Raw genomic sequence first — 18,495 nt, forward strand, 5'->3', positions numbered from 1 at the left:
AAATCAGGCTCACATCTATAAACTTAGCTACTCAAGAAAATGAAATCTGAGAACCAAAGTCTGAACCCAGCCTGGGAATGAAAGGCCATGAAATTCTAATCTACAATTAACTAGCAAACTTCCAGAAGTGGAGGTATGGCTCAAGTGGTAGAACACCAGCCTTGAGCAAAAATAGAGAATGTACCATGGCCCTGAGTGCAAACCTCAATACTGGCACCTACATACATTAATGTGCGTACACACACACAATAAAAAAGACTGGTAAATCCTCATGTCAACTGAATAAACAAGTAATAGACAATAAAGTTAATAGTTTTAAGAGCCTAGAGCTGCAAATCCCTTGTCCAAGTATTTAAAAATGAACTAAAATAAAATATAATTTAAATGAAATATTTAACGAATACATCTAAACTTGAGATTGCCTTCAAGTGTACTATAATATATTAAAAAATGAAAACTGAGTGGCAACACTACTAGATATTTCCTCTGTCTGTTTTAAAGCTAAAACTTTGATGGAGAAGTAGTTTTTACAGAATATCATAACTTTTCTCTTTCACACATACTCTTTCACACATACGCTTCACTACTTCTTTAACCTACACATGGAGTCACACAATAACAGTTCTGAAGCAGGAAGCCAGTGGCTCATGCCTATAATCATAGCCACTCTGGAGGCTAAAATCTGAGGATCATGTTTTAAAACCACCCTAGACAGAAAACTCCATGAGACGCCTATCTCCAATAAACTTCTTAGAAAAAGACAGAGTGGCAGTGTGACTCAAGTGGTAGAATGCTAGCCTTGAGCACAAAGAGTACTCAGGCTGTGAGTTCAAGGCCCAGGACAGGCAAAAAACTGCTGGGGTGCTCACATGGTGCTCACAATGCTGGTGTGCTAATACTTGAGCTTCATACGTAGCCCATTAGGAAATACAATAAAAGTAGCTTGTATTCTGTGATGTCACTTGTGACCCTTAAACAAAGGAGATAATGTAACAAAGTAGAATCTGAAAATGGACGGGTCAGGAAATTATGCCTTGAACATAAAATTTCGATGTCCTTTTTCACACGGAATGGCATTGCTTTCTCACTTTATCCTAATTCTCAAGAGCATCTCTATAGAATGTCTCCTTTCATAGTCTTCTCCTAACTCCAGGGAGTAGGTCTCTGAATGTAATAGAATAGTTCTATTTTGTCATTCCAGGTCTCCTAATCCACGTTCTCTGGGAATTCAATTATCCTCCTTTCAGAAGGACAGACATCAAAACTGGCTAGAGGACCACATATTAACTTCTCTCTGCACTCTCATTTTACCTCAGTAATTTTCAGGACTAGTTTATTTTGTTACACTCTCAAAATTACTTGGTAAAAAATCACCTGGTAAAAAAATTACAAGGTAAAAAATGGATATGGTAGTAAGCTGGAGAACTTTTTGTTCTAGTATGTAAATCTCCTGAAATTGTTTAATCCCTATAAATGATTAGTTTTGATAGAAATAAATAAAACAAAACTTCTACATTCATACTGATTTTGGACCCAACAATTTGCTAAGTTTTATGCCAAACAGCTCTGCACAGAAGCAGTGCAGGGATTGTCAGCTCCTTAGCTGGACAGTCAGTGACAAAATGCTAACATTTTCTTCATCATCTTTGTTACCTATATTCTGTGACTCTCACATATCCTTACCTCTGAAAGAATCTTGGAAAAAGCAGCCACCTAGAAATCCAGCAGAAAGGGGATCTGTTAAGAAAAGGACAAATTTAGAGAAAAGAAAATGCCACTCCAAGCACTAATTCATACAAGTCATTTGTGTTTTATAAACACTTCACACTATTCTTTTACCTCCATGCTTTCAGCTGGCATTGCTCGTCCTGCGTTCTCCAGTGTGGACAGAAATCACTGTGTCAAAGGAGTAGGACAAAAGCAAGAGGGAAAGAGCTACCACTCAATCATGAACATTTCTAAGTTTGTTTTTTGGGAGTTGGGAAGCCAAGGGCTTTCCTGAGACACTCTTGGCTATCCAGAGTTTTCATGCAGGACTGATCCAGCCATGATGTGGCAGCCTCATAAGCTCCTTCTAGACCTTGGCCCCAACTTCTTAAAGAATGTGGCTGCAAGGAAACTAACAGCAGGGATTTTTATTTTTATGGATGTATCCAGTAGAGTTTAGTTCCTATACTAAGAGGAAGTTTATTCATAGAGGGAATTCAAGATACTATGAATGTAACAGGAGCAAGGCAGAGAAGGGAAGTTTCTCCTGTATGTTTCTATTCCCAAGAGCAAACTTAAGATTCCTCTGTGTCAAGCTATATAAATAAAATTTGGCCTTCCTGTGAGGATGGTTTTATTTCATTTCTTTTGTTTAAGGGGATATTAAAAATAAACAGGCACAAATCATGCAATCTATAAGGAACACAGCATATGCTTTTCAGAGCATTATACCTAAAATCATTAGAATCCTTAAAATAAATACATTTAATAACTATGACTTTAATAAACATTTAATATTTGACTTTAGAAATTAGGAATGTAGTCCTAGTCAGATAATTAAATGGGAGCGCAAATATTGAATTACATGAAGTCAATAACAAGTCTCCTTACCAGAATCAATGTGGAGATACTCGTAAGAAAAGACCATCTGGAAGAACACTACATTATTATGAATGTTAGTGATAGTCTTAACACACTGGAGTTGAATTGCAGATGATCAACATTCAGTAAGTGTTATATAAGATTTGATTCAGATGTGCTGAATCTGCATTCAGTAAAGTCACATTGGTATCTTGAAATTGGCCACAGTGGGAGTATTGACACCTGAGAAACTGGCAACTCCTATTTATCAGTTATTTTTCTTTCTTGTGGAGTGCCAATGATTTTTAGAGAAATATTACTTATAATCTTCCACACCTTTTTGTAAAGATATATTATGGTTACCCTTTAAAATTACATAGAACATTTAAAATTATATAGAACATACAGAACATAGGGCATTTTAATCTTTTCATAAATGGTATTGTTCATGAAATATTTTAAAATTATATTTATTTTCTATATCAGAACTATATGTTTCTATTGCAAGACAAACTCTATACCCATGTGAGCAAGTAACATGAAAACCTAAGTTTGAAGGGAAAATCATATCAAAATTTAGAGCACCATTAGAATTCAAAATAATTTGCAGTCATTCACAAACTAGTTCTCTGATGAGGTAAAAGGCAAAGGACTGAATTCCTTTGATATTAAAATGCCATGGTCCACCTTAAATTCAGTGTAATATCACTATTCTTACGTCTGAATTCTGGGGCAATCCACTCAAATACAGACTTACCCTTTAGGAAACCCCTGGCTATGACTATTTTTAAATGCCAGTACATAACAAAAAATATCTTGTAAAAGTCATTAATTCTTCCCCAAACCCCTGAAATAGAACCAAGATGACTGAGAGGGGTAGTGGGAAGGAATGGGGGACCATAAAGAAATAATGCAAATATGGTGACTTTTCATACTTTTGTTTAGATTAACAAGTGAGTAAAAATTATCATAATACCACTTGATGAAGGAACTTGGCTGGAACAGCTCTATTAAATGTGTCTCAGAATTTTCTAAATATCTCTAGTTCCACTTTTCCAATAGACAAGAAAACCAATGACCTTTTGTATTTCATTACTGGTGTAAATCTTGGAGACCCTTTCAAATAAATGACATGCATAGTGGGTTCCATACCTTATTTAAACTTTTTAATGATACATCTGGTTTTGAAATAATCATTAGAGCTTTATTTTCATACCTAAAAAAGGCACTCAAGCACCAATGCCACACTATCACAATTCCTTAAGTTAGTTTTCTGTAATCCACTCTGGTCGGTATTTCTACTGTCAGCTACTCGTTTTCCTAAAATACAAAGATCAGAATTTTGGTGTTAATATGTGAAATGCACTTACTTTCAAAATCTAAACACTAGTATCAATGTGTCTGTAATGATAACATCCATAGTAACAGAATTAAGACTAAAAAAGGAAGCTCCTGTCTGATTAACGGAACCAGTTTTAGCAACAAGGTCTCTATTGGGGTATTAGCCTGTTTCTCAGCTAGTATCCCTGACATTCTTGGTAGTCTGGATCTCTACAGACTAAGAAAAGGAGTTTCAACAAAATCCTCAGTGATGGCACCAAGTACAGCAGTGGGGACTGACACTCTTGAAAATTGCTCTCATTACTAGAAAAGGCCCTGAATTTATCTAGATGATGATATTAAATTTAGTCTCCTGTTCTACCCCTTTCACATTAAAAGTTCATAGCCTTACCAGTACAGATTTTTCCATCACAAGTTTTGAGGAGTTTCTGTGCAAATCTGCCAGGGGGCTTAATTGTGGATAGATAGCCAAGCATCACTGAAGGGAAATTATGTACCTTAGAAACACATTTAGTTGAGTAGGTAAGGCATACATCCTAATTCCTTATTATAAGGAACTTCTGAAAATGCATGATGGGACCATCATTAAAAATTAATGGGTACTGTTTGCTAGTTAATAAATAGTAATGCCTCCTGGGTTAAAATAAGATGAACTAGTCAGATGCTGATGGATCATGAATACAATCCTCTAGAGGTTACCACTGTAGAATAAAGATAGCACCAAAACTATGTTAAACTTGTGGTAACAAGATCAAATAAGCCTACTGATCAGAAGTGTGACAATTTTTCTAAACAAACCATAATTCATCCGTATGTGTGCGCACACGAACTTGCATGCATGCACAAGATGCATGCTTGGACACTGGTCCTGGGGCTTGAACTTGGGGCCTGGGCACTATCCTTGAACATTTTTGCTCAAGAACAGCACTCTACCATTTGGGTCACATCTCCACTTCCAGCTTTGTTGGTAGTTACTTGGAGATAAGAGTCTCATGGGTTTTCTTGACTGAGCTAGCTTTGAACCATGACCCTCAAATCCCAGCCCCTAGAGTAACTAGGATTAAAAGCACGAACCATTGGCACCTGGCTATTTCATCTTATTTTAGCCAAAGAAGCATTACTATTTATTAACTAGTAAGCAGTGCCCATTAATTTCTAAAATGTGTTTCAAAGTAATAAATTTTGTTCTCTTCAAGATCCTGGTGAAGACTCAAGCTGAGCTGTTCACTAGACTATGCAACAACATCTTATGATATACTCATGCCAGTAATCAGAAATACAATAATTGCAAGTGCATCGCCATGAGAACAAGCTAATATCATTTAAAATATTTTCAACTGCATAATTCCAAAAATTAAAATAATCCAGCCATTAAATAATGCTGTTACATTATACTGAATGCAGATTTTAAATAACTAATGATGGAATATATATTACACTTACTCACAGTGTTTTGTATATGTGCTCATTGTGATACTACCTTTTTAGAACTCCATGTTTCAAGTAGATTCAGTAAAAGTGCCTTTAAGCTTGATGCCTGGACCTATATTTCAGTTAGATGTAACACTCTGCTTTAAAATTTGGGATGTGTAAAGTTAATGTTATAGTTCCTCAACACTCTGAATATCATAGAAACAAATACAAATGCATTTTCCATCTTAATAACAATTGAACTTTCTTAGTTTACTAGGATAATATTTCAAATATTCCATCAACATGTATACCATAATCATAGGCATATCATAAAGATATCAGATTATATATAATATATAAGCATATATGTATATATACATGTATACATGCATATGTGTATATATGTATATGTATATATATATATGTATATGTATATGTGTATATATATATATATATATCAATATATCTCAAGCTCTAAACAAGAATAAACTACGGGAGCTAAGGGTATACCTGTAATCCCATCTGGGAAGATGAAATAAGAGGATATCTTTAACACAGGTATTTGGAGGAAGAGCCTATCCATAAAAAAATAAGAAAATATTGTATTTGAAGCATTTGGGGAAGAATATTGCCAAATATGTAAGAAGCTGAGTCACCAGAAGGGTGTGGCTAAAGACCTAACAAATGAGGAAGGAGTAGCTATTTTATTTCCTAATTAGCCCTGTGCAACTGCTGTGTTCCAGTTTCAAAAACTATTTACCACCAGGTGCAGGTAGCTCACTCCTGTAATCCTCACTGCTCAGGAGGCTGAAATCTGAGGATGAAAGTTCAAAGCCAGCCTGGGCAAGAAGTACAGCCAGAAGTGGAATTGTTCAAGTGGCAAAGTCCTTGCTAACCTTAAGCACAAAGGCTCAGGGACAGTGCTCAGATCCTGAGTTCAAGCTCCAGGACACCCCTACACACATACTAATTCTACAAACAATTTCCTATGAAAGCACATGGGAAAGAAGAACTGCAACAAAATTACCAAACTGTCGTTAAGTTAATATAAAAACTGAACTATAACAATGTAAACTGGACATTATCCATTATTAAAAGGAGCATCATCAAGATGATATTAAAATTTTAAATGTACATGCACCTAATATCATGGTCCCAAATTCCTGGCCATTCTAGGTATATAAGAAGAATTTTAGTAGGCAAATCAATTTTTCTGGCCACAAGTGGTTCATATCTGTCATCCGAAGCTATCTGGGCATTCAAGATCTGAGGACTGGGGTGCAAAAGTGAGCCAGGGCAAGCAAAGTCCAGGAGACAGTTATATCCAAGTAAATACCAAAGAAGGCAAAAGTGAACCTGTGGCTCAAGTGATAGAGTGCTAGCCATGAGGAACAAAAATAAAAAAAGAACTCAGAGATAGTGTCCATGCCCTAAGTTGAAGCTCGAGTACCAGCACACACATACATACAAAAATCAGTAACTTTTCTGCATACCAACACTGAGAAGAATGTGAGAACAATCAGGAAAGGAAATCTATTCCTTTCAAAGTATATTCAAAAGCAGTAAGAATTTTAACTAAGGAACCAAAAGACTTCTGTAATGAAAAGCACAAATCACGAAGAACAAACTGAATAAGAAATCAGACTGGCTAAATTCATGGATCCTCAGAATCAATCTTGTGAAAATTGCTATACTACCAACAACAATCTATATATATTTAAGGCAATCCTCATTAAAAGATAGAGACAGATTGAAATACAGTGTAAACATGTATGGACATATAACAATGAAATATCTCCCCTGTATAATTAATGTAAGCTAAATAATTAAAACCTAAACTCTCAAAGGATCAACAATTTAAACTTAATTTCTCTCTGATATGCAGAAATTAAACTAAAATATGTTTTGATAAATTACACAGTATCCTAGATAGTCATACACAGTGAGAACACAAGAGGATATTTGTAGGAGAAATACACAAAGGTTCAATGCCTATATACTTCTTCATATTTAAATAAATTAATATATAGATATATATCAATAAGGGACTCACATCTAAAATATACGTAGCTCTCAAAATATTAAAGCCTCTGTAAACAAATCCTCAAAGAAACAACCACCCAATTTAATGTGCTAAAGAAGAGAGACTTCTCAGAAGAATAGTAAGAATGGCCAACAGACACATGAGGAAATGTTCAACATCTCTGGCCATAAAAGAAATGCATATCCAAACACCACTGAAATTCTCTCTCACCTCAGTTAGAATGGCCATTATCAAGAAAACTAACATATATAGCTGCTGGTGGGTATGTGGCCCAAAGGGAATGTTACTACACTGTTAGTGGGAATGTAAACTTTTTCAACCACTCTGGAAAGCACTATTGAGATTCTTCAAAAACACAACGTACAGCTTCCCTATGTCCCAGCAATTCCACTCCTGTGTATCGGACCACAATAAAACTATGAGAACAACCATGTTCATTGCAGCATTGTTTACATAATAAAGATATGGAATCAGCCCAGATGCTCCTCAGTAGATGAATGGATCAAGAAAATGTGGTATGTATGTATATGTGTGTGTGTGTGTGTATATATATACAAACACACAATGGGATGCGAAGTATGCTTCCATCAGAAAGAATAATATTTCCCATTCGTATGCAAATAGAAAGATTTGGGAAAAATCATATTAAGTGAAGCCAGACCCAAAGAATCATAAGTTGCTTGGCTTCCCTCATTTGTAGTCATTAGAATGTGCCTATCAATCCACAAATAAACACAATGGATGGTAAAAGACAAAATTTCACTTGGACATGATAAACAGTATTCCAAACATTCACACAGTGAGACCAAAGGAGGATATTCTTAGGAGAGGATCACAAAGGTTCAATAGCTATGTGCATATGATCATATAAAATGGTATTTATTGAAATGACCTCCAAGTGGAGATGGGAGGGAAGAGAGGGTAGGGGAAAAACAAAGGAGGAGGTAACAATGTTTGATAGGAAATGTATTCATTACCCTGTTCATGTAAGTGTAACCCCTCTATACAGTATGTTCACAATAAAAAACTTATTTAAAAATAAAAAATAAAAAAATTAAAAAATAAAAAATGGTAATGGGAGGGTTTTTGTTATTTTATTCCTATTTCTTTGTTTTCTCCTTTATTGCTGTTTTGTCCTGTACTTTGTGTCTCATTTGTCAGTTTATCAGTTTTGGTGAGGATAAAGAGAAGCACAGAAACAGTGGGAGAAAGGGTCAACAAATGCAGTAGTGATACTTACTGGAAATCTATGTTGAAAATGAACAATACAACTTGTGGGGAAGGGGGATTGAAACGAGTTAAGAAAACCAGTGAAGAGGTGACACTGTTCAAATAGAAATGTACTCTTTACCTGACTTATGTAACCATAAGCCCTCTGTATATCACCTTTACAATAACAATAAAAATAAAAAATAAAATTACATTATATATATAGAGAGAAAGATGACAAGAGATCTCTTTTTTAATTTTTTTTGATGATTCAATCTACTTTTGTTTATGATGCATTCAAGTGTATATCTTCGGGAAGGTTGGGGGTGAGCACAGAACTCAAGTGAAAAAGGGTTAAAAAGTGCAGCACTGAAGCTCACTGGATACTGATGGAAGTTAACTATACAACTCTACAGTGGAGACAAGAGTGAGGGAATGGAAGACACTTTACGAAAGGAAATGTACAGTAGTCGTTACCTGACTCATGTAATTGTAATCCCTCATATAATTGTAAATTTGTAAATTACATTTACATTTATAATAACAATTAAGTAAATTATCAAAACAAAAGTACAAATGGCCAAGAAGTATATGAATAAATGATCAACATCCATGGCCATAAAAATAATGAAAATGAAAAATGCACTAATTTTTCATCTCCTCTGTCCAAATACCTAGCATCAAGAACATAACAACAAATACAGGTGAGGATGCTGGGGAAGAGGATATTGGCACACTGCTAGGATAAATTTAATACAGTCAAACCACTTACAAAAACAGAATATAAGTTCTTTAGAAAACTGAAAATAGTAAGCCAGGCCCAAAGAAACATAGGTCCCATGGTTTCCCTTATTTGCAATATCTAGTATATGTCTGAGTCAAGCAGAAAAGGTCAGATAAGTTGATGTTAGGGAAATGAACCCTAAGATATGTATTCAAATGTTTTTTTTTCTTTCATGCGATTGTTTCTAACACATTTATAAGATTATTTCTTTGTTGCTTTGTATGTCCCTCCCCCACGGTACAACCCCTGCTTTCACTGTATTTGATGTCGGTATAATTTGTGGAGGGGAAGGGAAAAACAAATCGTTTAAATAGGGATACAGGTGGACCCTTTGCAACAATGAGATGTACAAGTCATTATGTTGAATATGAACTTTACAAATTTGGTGGTGGGGGGGGAGGATTGTGGGGGGGTGGGGGGAGGATAGGGAGGGATAGGAAGGGGAAACAAAGGAGGAGGCTACAATGCTTGATAAGAAATGTACTCATTAGGGGCTGGGAAGGTGGCTCAGTGATAGAGCACTTGCCTTGCATGCTCGAGGCCCTGGGTTTGATTCCTCAGCACCACATAAGCAAAAAGAAAAAAAGCCGGAAGTGGCACTGTGGCTCAAGTGGTAGAGCACTAGCCTTGAGCTGAAGAGCTGAGGGACAGTGCCCAGGCCCAGAGTTCAAGCCCCACTACCAGACCCCCCCCAAAAAAAATTAAAAAAAGAAATGTACTCATTATCTTGCCCATGTAATTGTAACCCCTCTAAACAGTATTTTCACAATAAAAAAAGAAAGAATTTGAACCCATAAAAAAAAGAAAACTGAAAATAGTACTGCCATGTGATCTATAGAGCACTCTGGGTTGGGCATAAATCCCAAGAAGTGTAAAGGTTGGCAACATGGCACAACAGATATCCTTGAACATACATCTTTTTGGTAGCACTAATCAACATGCTATGGAAGCAGTCTAGATGGTCTATAACTGAGGAATGGATAAAGAAAATACAGAATATGCATATAATTCAGTACTACATTACCTCAGGGAAAAACCAAGCAAGTCATTTGCATGAAAATGGATGCAACTGGTGATCATAATTCTTAGTAAAGTACTACAGGTTCAAAAGGACAAAGGCCACGTTTTCTATCATATGTGGTATCTAGACCTAAAGTATATGTATATAAACAGACACAGACATACATAAACATAAAATAAACATAAAAACATGAATGCAATTCTGGGATTGTTCAATTGGATATGGGGAACTGAGAAGATGTTAAGAGAATGAAGGTTAGTGCATAATGTAAAAATATATTACATCAGTATATGAAGACAGCACAAAAATACACACTGAGAGCTCTTGAAAAGATTAGCCAAGCTCAAGAGAGATTGAGCAATTGAGGGGGATTGAGATTGAGCAATTTTGAGGGTTGACCTTATTAAAGACTTGGAAAAAATTATATTAAGTGAAGTAAGCCAGACCCAAAGAAACATAGGTCCCATGGTTTCCCCATTTGTAATAACTAGTATATATCTGAGACAAGCAGAAAAGGTCAGATAAGATGATGTTAGGCGAAATGAACCCCAAGATAAGGACACAAGTGATTTTTTCTTTCTTACTATTGTTTCTAACATATTTATAAGGTGATTTTTTTGTTGCTTTGTATGTCCCTCTCCCAAGGTATAACCCCTGTTTTCACTGTATTTGATGTTGGTATAATTTGGGGAGGGGAAGGGAAAAAACAAATTGTTTAAATAGGGATACAAATGGACCCACTGCATCAATGAGATGTACAAGATGCTATGTCGAAAAATGAACTTTACAAGTTCACTTTGTAGTCATGGAGATGGGAGAGCAGGGATGGTAGGAGTAAAACAAAGGAGGAGGCAACAATGCTTGATAAGAAATGTACTCATTTCCTTGCTCATGTAATTGTAACTCCTCTGTACGGTATTTTCACAATAAAAACCTTATTTAAAAAAGAATATTATGTGTGAAATTAATGTATATTAAAAATGTAGAGCAAAATATTTAACAGGTTTGGTTGATGAACAGACAGAGTTAAAGGTGAATATGATCTAAGTACTTCACATGTATGAAAATAAAACAAACCTGTTGAAATTGATTTAAGAAGGGAGAATGGGCTTAGGGCAAGTAGTACACATATTGAATTTTATCAAAAGATATTGAAAGCATGTATGGAATTATCAAAATGAAATTGCCTTGGAAAACTAATATATACTATAAAATAAAAGTATGCAAAATGACTTCCAAGCAAGGTTCAATACAACATCCAAACTCACACTTAAACTAATGCAATAATTAACACCCAATTCTTGCAAGGTGGAAAGTGCTGAAAGACTTTGTGTGGTACTAGGTGACTGGCACGGCACATGTAGCACTTGGTTTCCTAATATAAATGTACTCATCACTCAAATTGTTGATGTGTCTCATTTCTGTATTCAAAATAACAAAATAACTACTTCAATTAGAAAACTCTTCATTATTGTAAGGGAACATAGTAAAACTTTAGTGAAAGGAGAAATTGTAAGCATCAAGAGAATAAGCTAAAAAAATCCACTTTGAAGTCAATATTGCAAAAATTTCTCTTGCAAACTGATGAAATCCACAACATCAAAATTTAATTCAATGTTAAGAGAATGAATGAATTCAAAATACAAAAATATTTCATAAGAATAAATGCAAATATGCATGTAATATTGACTACAAAGTGTCTTAGGGCATCCACAGAACTCATAAATGTGGGGTTCATACAAGACACATTTTTAAATGTTCTTAAAAATTTTATTGTCAAGACGATGTACAGAGGGTTACGGTTACCTAAGTAAGGTAGTGAGTACATTTCTTGTTCAACTTGTTACCCCTAGCCTCATTTTTCTCCCTCTTTCCTTCCCACCCCAAGTTGTATAGTTCATTTCCAACTTAGTGTCTTCTGAGTATCACTGTTGCATTGGTTCCCCCTTTGTAAGAATATATTTTAAAATGAAATGCAAAAAAGGTGTCAGTACTATATATGATTGAATACAATATTAAATACAAAAGCATATCACATAATAAAGTAAAACAACCTAAAGATATTTTAAGGCTATTTTAAACTATCATTGGATAATTCCTGTATCAACAGTCACTTTCAATTTTTAAAAGGAAACTTTCCTTTTTCTCTTTATTTTGATATATGAGAAGACTCAAGACAAAATTTAACCCCACAAATGGTATTTTAAAAAAAGGCAAGTCCACAAAACCTCAGAGACAAGTAAGCGGCTATTAATTGTCTTATTCCCTCATAAAATGTCTCCAAGTAGGCTTTTTCTCCTTTCCAGATAAAAGATAACAAACTTCCTAGAATCAAAACTAAGATTTAAACAGGAACATGGCAGTACTAACATTATAGTATTGTAATTGAACCCAGTTCTCTGGCAGCCACTAGGCTTTCTCAGCACTTTCGAGACAAAGTCTTATTAGGTGGCAAAGGTTCAGCTTCAACTTGTGAATTTCCTGTCTCAGCCCCTGCCCTCTTCCCCCGATCTCCCCGTCCACCACCAAGCCGCACAGGCATGTAAGTGCCAAGATGCTAGACTGTGCCACCACATTTCTTCATTTTTAAAATCCACTACTGGGGCCTGAACTCAGGGCCTGCACACTGTCCAGTAAGCTTTTTCACTGAGGGCTGACACTCTGCTATGGGAGCTACAACTCCAATTCTGGCTTTTTGGTAGTTGGAGATGAAGTCTCACGGACTTTCCTGTCTGGGCTGGTTTTGAACAGAAATCCTCAGATCTCAGCCTCCTAAGGAGTTAGGATTATAGCCATTGGTGCCTGGCATCATAATACCTTGTTTTTTTAAAGTATAAACACCAAGCTATAAAACCACAAACCACAAAACAGAAGTGACCATAGCCAACACTGATATAAACCAAACATTAGAGTAGTTGCATAGTAACACAGAGCACAACGCCATGGCCAAACGTAGCCTAGAAACCCAACTATCAAATTCATTGCTTTCCGGACTATTACAATATACCACTAATTTCATATTATCCATCTCTAGGAAGCCAAACAAACAGGCAATTACCGGTAACTACTAAATGATTAAATATAGAAGTAAACCAATATTACTGTGACTTCCAGAAGAAACGAAAGCGTCTCAAAGTGACTCACATGCAAGAACAAAATGGCGTCAATAATTACACATGGACTCTACTTATATGCAGTCTATGCTCTGATTGGACAGGACTCTATGGGCAGTCTATGCTCTGATTGGTAGTAATTGGCATAATTGACATAGATTCTATCCACTCCTATCCTTTTTCCTTTTATTGGTAGGGGGTAGGAGGCGGCTGAGGTAGGGTGGGTGAGGGAAGGAATTCCAACTTTATTACTCAAGCTCTGGGTATGTGTAAGGTCCCTGAGTTTTTGCACTCAAGGCTAGCTTGTGCTCTGCCACTAGTGCCCTGCGACTTATGCCACCGTGCTGCAGCGCTACTTCCATTTTTTCCAGTTTTTTTTTGGGGGGGGGTTGTTTTCTTTTTGTCAGTGGTGTGGCTTGAACTCACAGCCTGGATGTGGTCACTGAGCTTTATTGCTTAAGGCTTGTGCTATACCACTTTGAACCACAGCCCTATTTCCAGTATTCTAGTGGCTAATTGGAAATAAGAGTATCAAGACTTTCTTCCCATGGCTGTCTTCGAACCTCGATCCTCAGTTCTCAGTCCCTTGAATAGCTGGGATGACAGGCCTGAACCACCAGCGTCTGACTCCTAAACTCTTTTCATCTGGAAATCTGGCTCATTCCCTAGACGGTACCTTATTGGTGAGAATTGTTTGAGCTTCAAGTTTTGCACTTTAGGTACATTATATGAATTGTGAGAGTTGGACAATAAAACTACAGTAATCAGTAATATAGATTGCAAAACATTTAATCATCATTTCCACTTAATTAGACTGTTCAAAATGGAATGATAAGGCCAGGCTTGTACCTGTAATCCTAGCTACTAAGGAGGCTGTGATCTGGGGATCATAGTTTAAAGCCAGCCTGCTTAGGAAACTCCATGAGACTCTTATCTCCAATAAAGTACCAGAGAACCAGAACTGGTGCTGTGGCTCAAGTGGTAGAGTGCTCACCTTGAGTGGAAGCGCTCAGGGACAACACCTGGGCCCAGAGTACAAGCCCCACAACAGACAAAAAACAAAAATTCAATGATAAATTTAAGTCCCACAAAAGTACAAAATAAGAAAAAATATGTAAATTTTAAATAATCTCTTGGGAGTAATCTGCCTTATGGCAGAATATAGATGAAAGCTATTGATAAAATTAAGAATTTTCAGGAAAACTCTGAACTCACAAGGAAATAATCAACAAAGAGAGCCTTATAGAACCAGGAATGGGATGAGCTTAGTGTTTTACACAAGTGATAGAAGGAATTTTAATTACAGAATAAAATAAAATGGTAATTATTAGAAATCAAACTGTACTGTGATTAAAGAAATAAAAATGAGTACTTTAGAAAGAGAAGTAATAGAATAATAATTCTGAATGAAAAACTACTTTAAAATAGGTCGTAACAACTGAAGTGTAAAAGAAGAAAATAAAAAAATTCAGAAATCATAAATCACTACAGCACACAACACAAAAATCATATAAATGATTCAATGTTGAAGATAGTGAGGAATGTAGCTGTAAAACACTACTGAGTTTTAAATGAAAGAAAACCCAGAAAAGCCATAAAGCACATCATGTGGAAGAGTGAAATATAAGATTGTCACATGAAGATCAAGGGAATAAAATAGAATTTTTTTTTTGTCCGTTGTGGGGCCTGAACTCCGGGCCTGGGCATTGTCTCTCAGCTCTTCAGCTCAAGGCTAGTGCTCTACCACTTGAGCCACAGCACCACTTCTGGCTTTTACTGCTTATGTGGTGGTGAGGAATTGAACCAAGGACCTCATGCATGCAAGGCAAGCACTCTACTACTGAGCCACCTTCCCAAAGGGAGGTGCTAATCTCAAAATGAAAATCCAACCAAGATGGTTACATGTTCCTGGGGGCAGGACTAACTTAGCATAACTACTAAATATATATTGAAGTCAAGTTATAAATTAGAAGAATTTTTAAAAAGTGAAATTGATATTCAGATAAGTCATATGAATTTGGACTAGTGGAAATTTTTAATGAAGCAGGAATCTAATTCATGAAAGAGGGTAAAAAAATAATTATCCTGCTGGCAAAACAAGTGTTTGTGTCCTAGAATCTTTCCCTGTGATTTCTCCAAGGTCAAAAAAATCTCATATGCTCTTGTCACATTCATTTGTATTATGATTACAGGAAAGATGATCACTATCTGATAATTTACCTTCTCAAGTCAGTTTTTTTTCTTTTGAAATAGTGTCTGGATGTTAAAAGAATGCTTCATTTCGAAGTGTGTGAGAGCATCATAATCAGATATTAGTGTATTTAATAATTATTTAGATATAGCTGAGGTTTTTATTTATGCCTTCTTTTCTAGAATGTAGTTCTATTTGCCAAACACTAAAAATTAGTTTTCCTTCCATTATGTCTATTTTGTGATGGGGCTTGAGCTCAGGGCCTCACACTTGCTGAGTTTACTAGCACAAATCTGGTACTCTGCCAATCAAGTCACATGTAGTGACATGACATTTAGTCACATGTTGGTTACTGAGATGGATTGTCTTAGATTTTTCTGTCCTACTTGGTTTCAACCTTAATCCTCCTGATATCAGCTTCCTGATCAACTAGGATTATAAGTGTGGACCAAAGACAGCCTGCTCAACCATTATATATTTTTGAAGTAAACGAAAGCTTGAAAGAGTTGCTTTTGCTACCAAATAGGTGGATACTGAGGCTTAGATTCTCATTATAGAATACCTGGCAACTAGTAAGGATTTCCAGCAGCTGTAGAGGCAAGTCCAGGGATGTAGGAGCAGATGTCACCTCAGCAGCATCAATGGAGGAGGGTTTGCTCTGAAAAGAAGGAGATAGAAGATGATGGCACACCCTTTCCAGTTGTGCTTCTAGCCTAAATAGTGGAGACCCATTCTGTGTCCTAGGACTGGCTTCCAGCCTGAGGATCTGTGAAGGCTAAGTGAAAAGAGGACCAGGGAAGGTTTTTAATCAGATATGACTTTGCAGTGTTGACAGGATCCCAACAGGGTAGACTACCTTCTACCTGCATGAGCCCAGACACCAAGGCCCTCTTGTCCATATCGCAGTCAGAAACCTTGCAGAGAAGTATACATGACAACCCCATTGAAAGCATGGATTTTGTGAGTGGAGTGAGTGGAAGAAAATTGGCCTGTGGTATTTTGGGATCTTTGCCTTTAATGTGGTTTATTTTCCGATGGGAAGTAGTGAGAGGTTCGGTGTGGCCTCAAAATTGTCTACAAGGGGGAAGTGGCCCTGTGGCTTGAGGTAGAATGCTCGCCTTGAGCTGAAGAGCGCAGGGACAGCACCCAGGCCCAGAGTTCAAGCCCCACAACCGACAAAAAAAAATGTCTAAGAGGGGGAGTTGTCCCAGAAACATTCAGAGGCCAGAGATTGGCTAAGCACTGTAAGGAAGGTCTAGGCTAGACTTGGAGAAAGTGCAGCTTTCTGATGCCCTGAGAGTCATTGCCTTGAGCTGATTTGTGGCTCTGTGGGTGGGCAATATCCATCTGTGCCCATCAGGTGTGGACTGAGTAATGCCAGCAGCCACCTCAGTCCCCCATGGTCCTCCCTCTCTTTCTAAAACTGAGAGCATCCTGTGATCTTTCCTGACTGTACAGGGATGAAGGCTATGTGTTCCTTCTCCTCTGCACGTGTCTGAGATTTACCTCATTTTGCAATGAGTATTTTGGGTCTGTGTGTGATAAACCCCTTACCCATTCTCACTTTTGTTTGTTGACCTTTGAGTAGGAGTAGGCTCGTCCACTGGTTGGGGGAAGAGGGAGGGCTTGGGAAGAATGGACAGAAGGGACATGAGGTAGCACTGGTGATTAGTTCTTGTCAATCATGGGTCTGCCCTGGGACCATTGTTTGTTGAGGTTTTAGAGAGGGTAATATCAGTTTGTACCCTTGCATGATAAAGGTCTGACGTAACCAAGGGCCACTGGTGTCCCTTGTGTTTCTCACTTGGCATCCATGACGACAATAGAGATATATTCTTTGTTGAGAGTGCAGACAGGTTCCTTTTTGTTCATTTCTTCTACCTGCAATTTTTCCATTTTGGCACAGCTGCTTTATTCTCTACTTAATCATTTCAAATGCATTCTTATATTTTGAACCTATGCAAAGTCATTTTCTATTTTTTGTTTTTCAATAGCACAATGGTAAATTACAGCAAAGCATTTTATAAGTGAAATGTTAGGACACATTTATTACATTTTTAAGAGCCTCATGAGCTTGAATGCCACACTATTTCAAACTATGAGGTAAATGCATTATTCTATAATAAACTGAAAAGTAAGCTTGCTCCTTTGGCAAGAATAAGGTTGGTTCTAGTTAGAACCAATGAAAATAATGTATTTCACTTTAAACATAATTGGAAAATGGTTTCTGTCTGATTTACTACCAATTTATCAGCTTTAATTTTTTTTTACCATACTGTATGCTCAGTGCCTGGTGGTATTTTTATTCTTTCATCTGGCTTCTTTCTCTTTGTGAGATCCTTCTCAGCATTTTTTTGTCAATTGTGGGGTTTGAACTCAGGGCCTGTTCATTATCCCTGAGCTTTTCTGCTTAGGGTTAGCACTCTCCCACTTAAGCCACAGCTCCACTTCTAATTTTCTGATGGTTAATTGGAGATGAGTCTCATGGACTTTCCTGACTGGGCTATCTTTGAAACGCAATCCTCAGATTTCAGCCTCCTGTAGGTATGTTTATAGGTGTGAACCACCTGTAGCTGGCTTTTCTCAGCATTCTTGACATGTGTGAAAACAGAACACCACAAATTGGACAACCAGTCAGAATGACAGACAGCCAACTTGGTTCATAACTGTTTTTAAATTGATTTATAAAATAGTCTGGAAGAGAGTTTGTGAAAAATAGTTGTAACAGTTTATTATATCTTTGATATTCATAGAATCTCTTGAAAACCAGGATGATTGTTTTTTTAAAGCCTGAAAAAGCAAATAACAATA

At 36.7% G+C, this 18,495-nt stretch overlaps 1 pseudogene; it reads right to left on the bottom strand.

Moving 5' to 3' along the window:
* LOC138839794 (carnosine N-methyltransferase pseudogene) overlaps positions 1-16,583 on the bottom strand; it is a 28,533-nt pseudogene extending 11,950 nt beyond the window's left edge.
* Positions 16,584-18,495: the final 1,912 nt, after the last annotated feature.

Source organism: Dipodomys merriami, unplaced genomic scaffold (assembly GCF_024711535.1).
Source record: "Dipodomys merriami isolate MVZ:Mamm:240054 unplaced genomic scaffold, mDipMer1.0.p SCAF_3, whole genome shotgun sequence".
In the NCBI taxonomy this organism is placed as follows: domain Eukaryota; kingdom Metazoa; phylum Chordata; class Mammalia; order Rodentia; family Heteromyidae; genus Dipodomys; species Dipodomys merriami.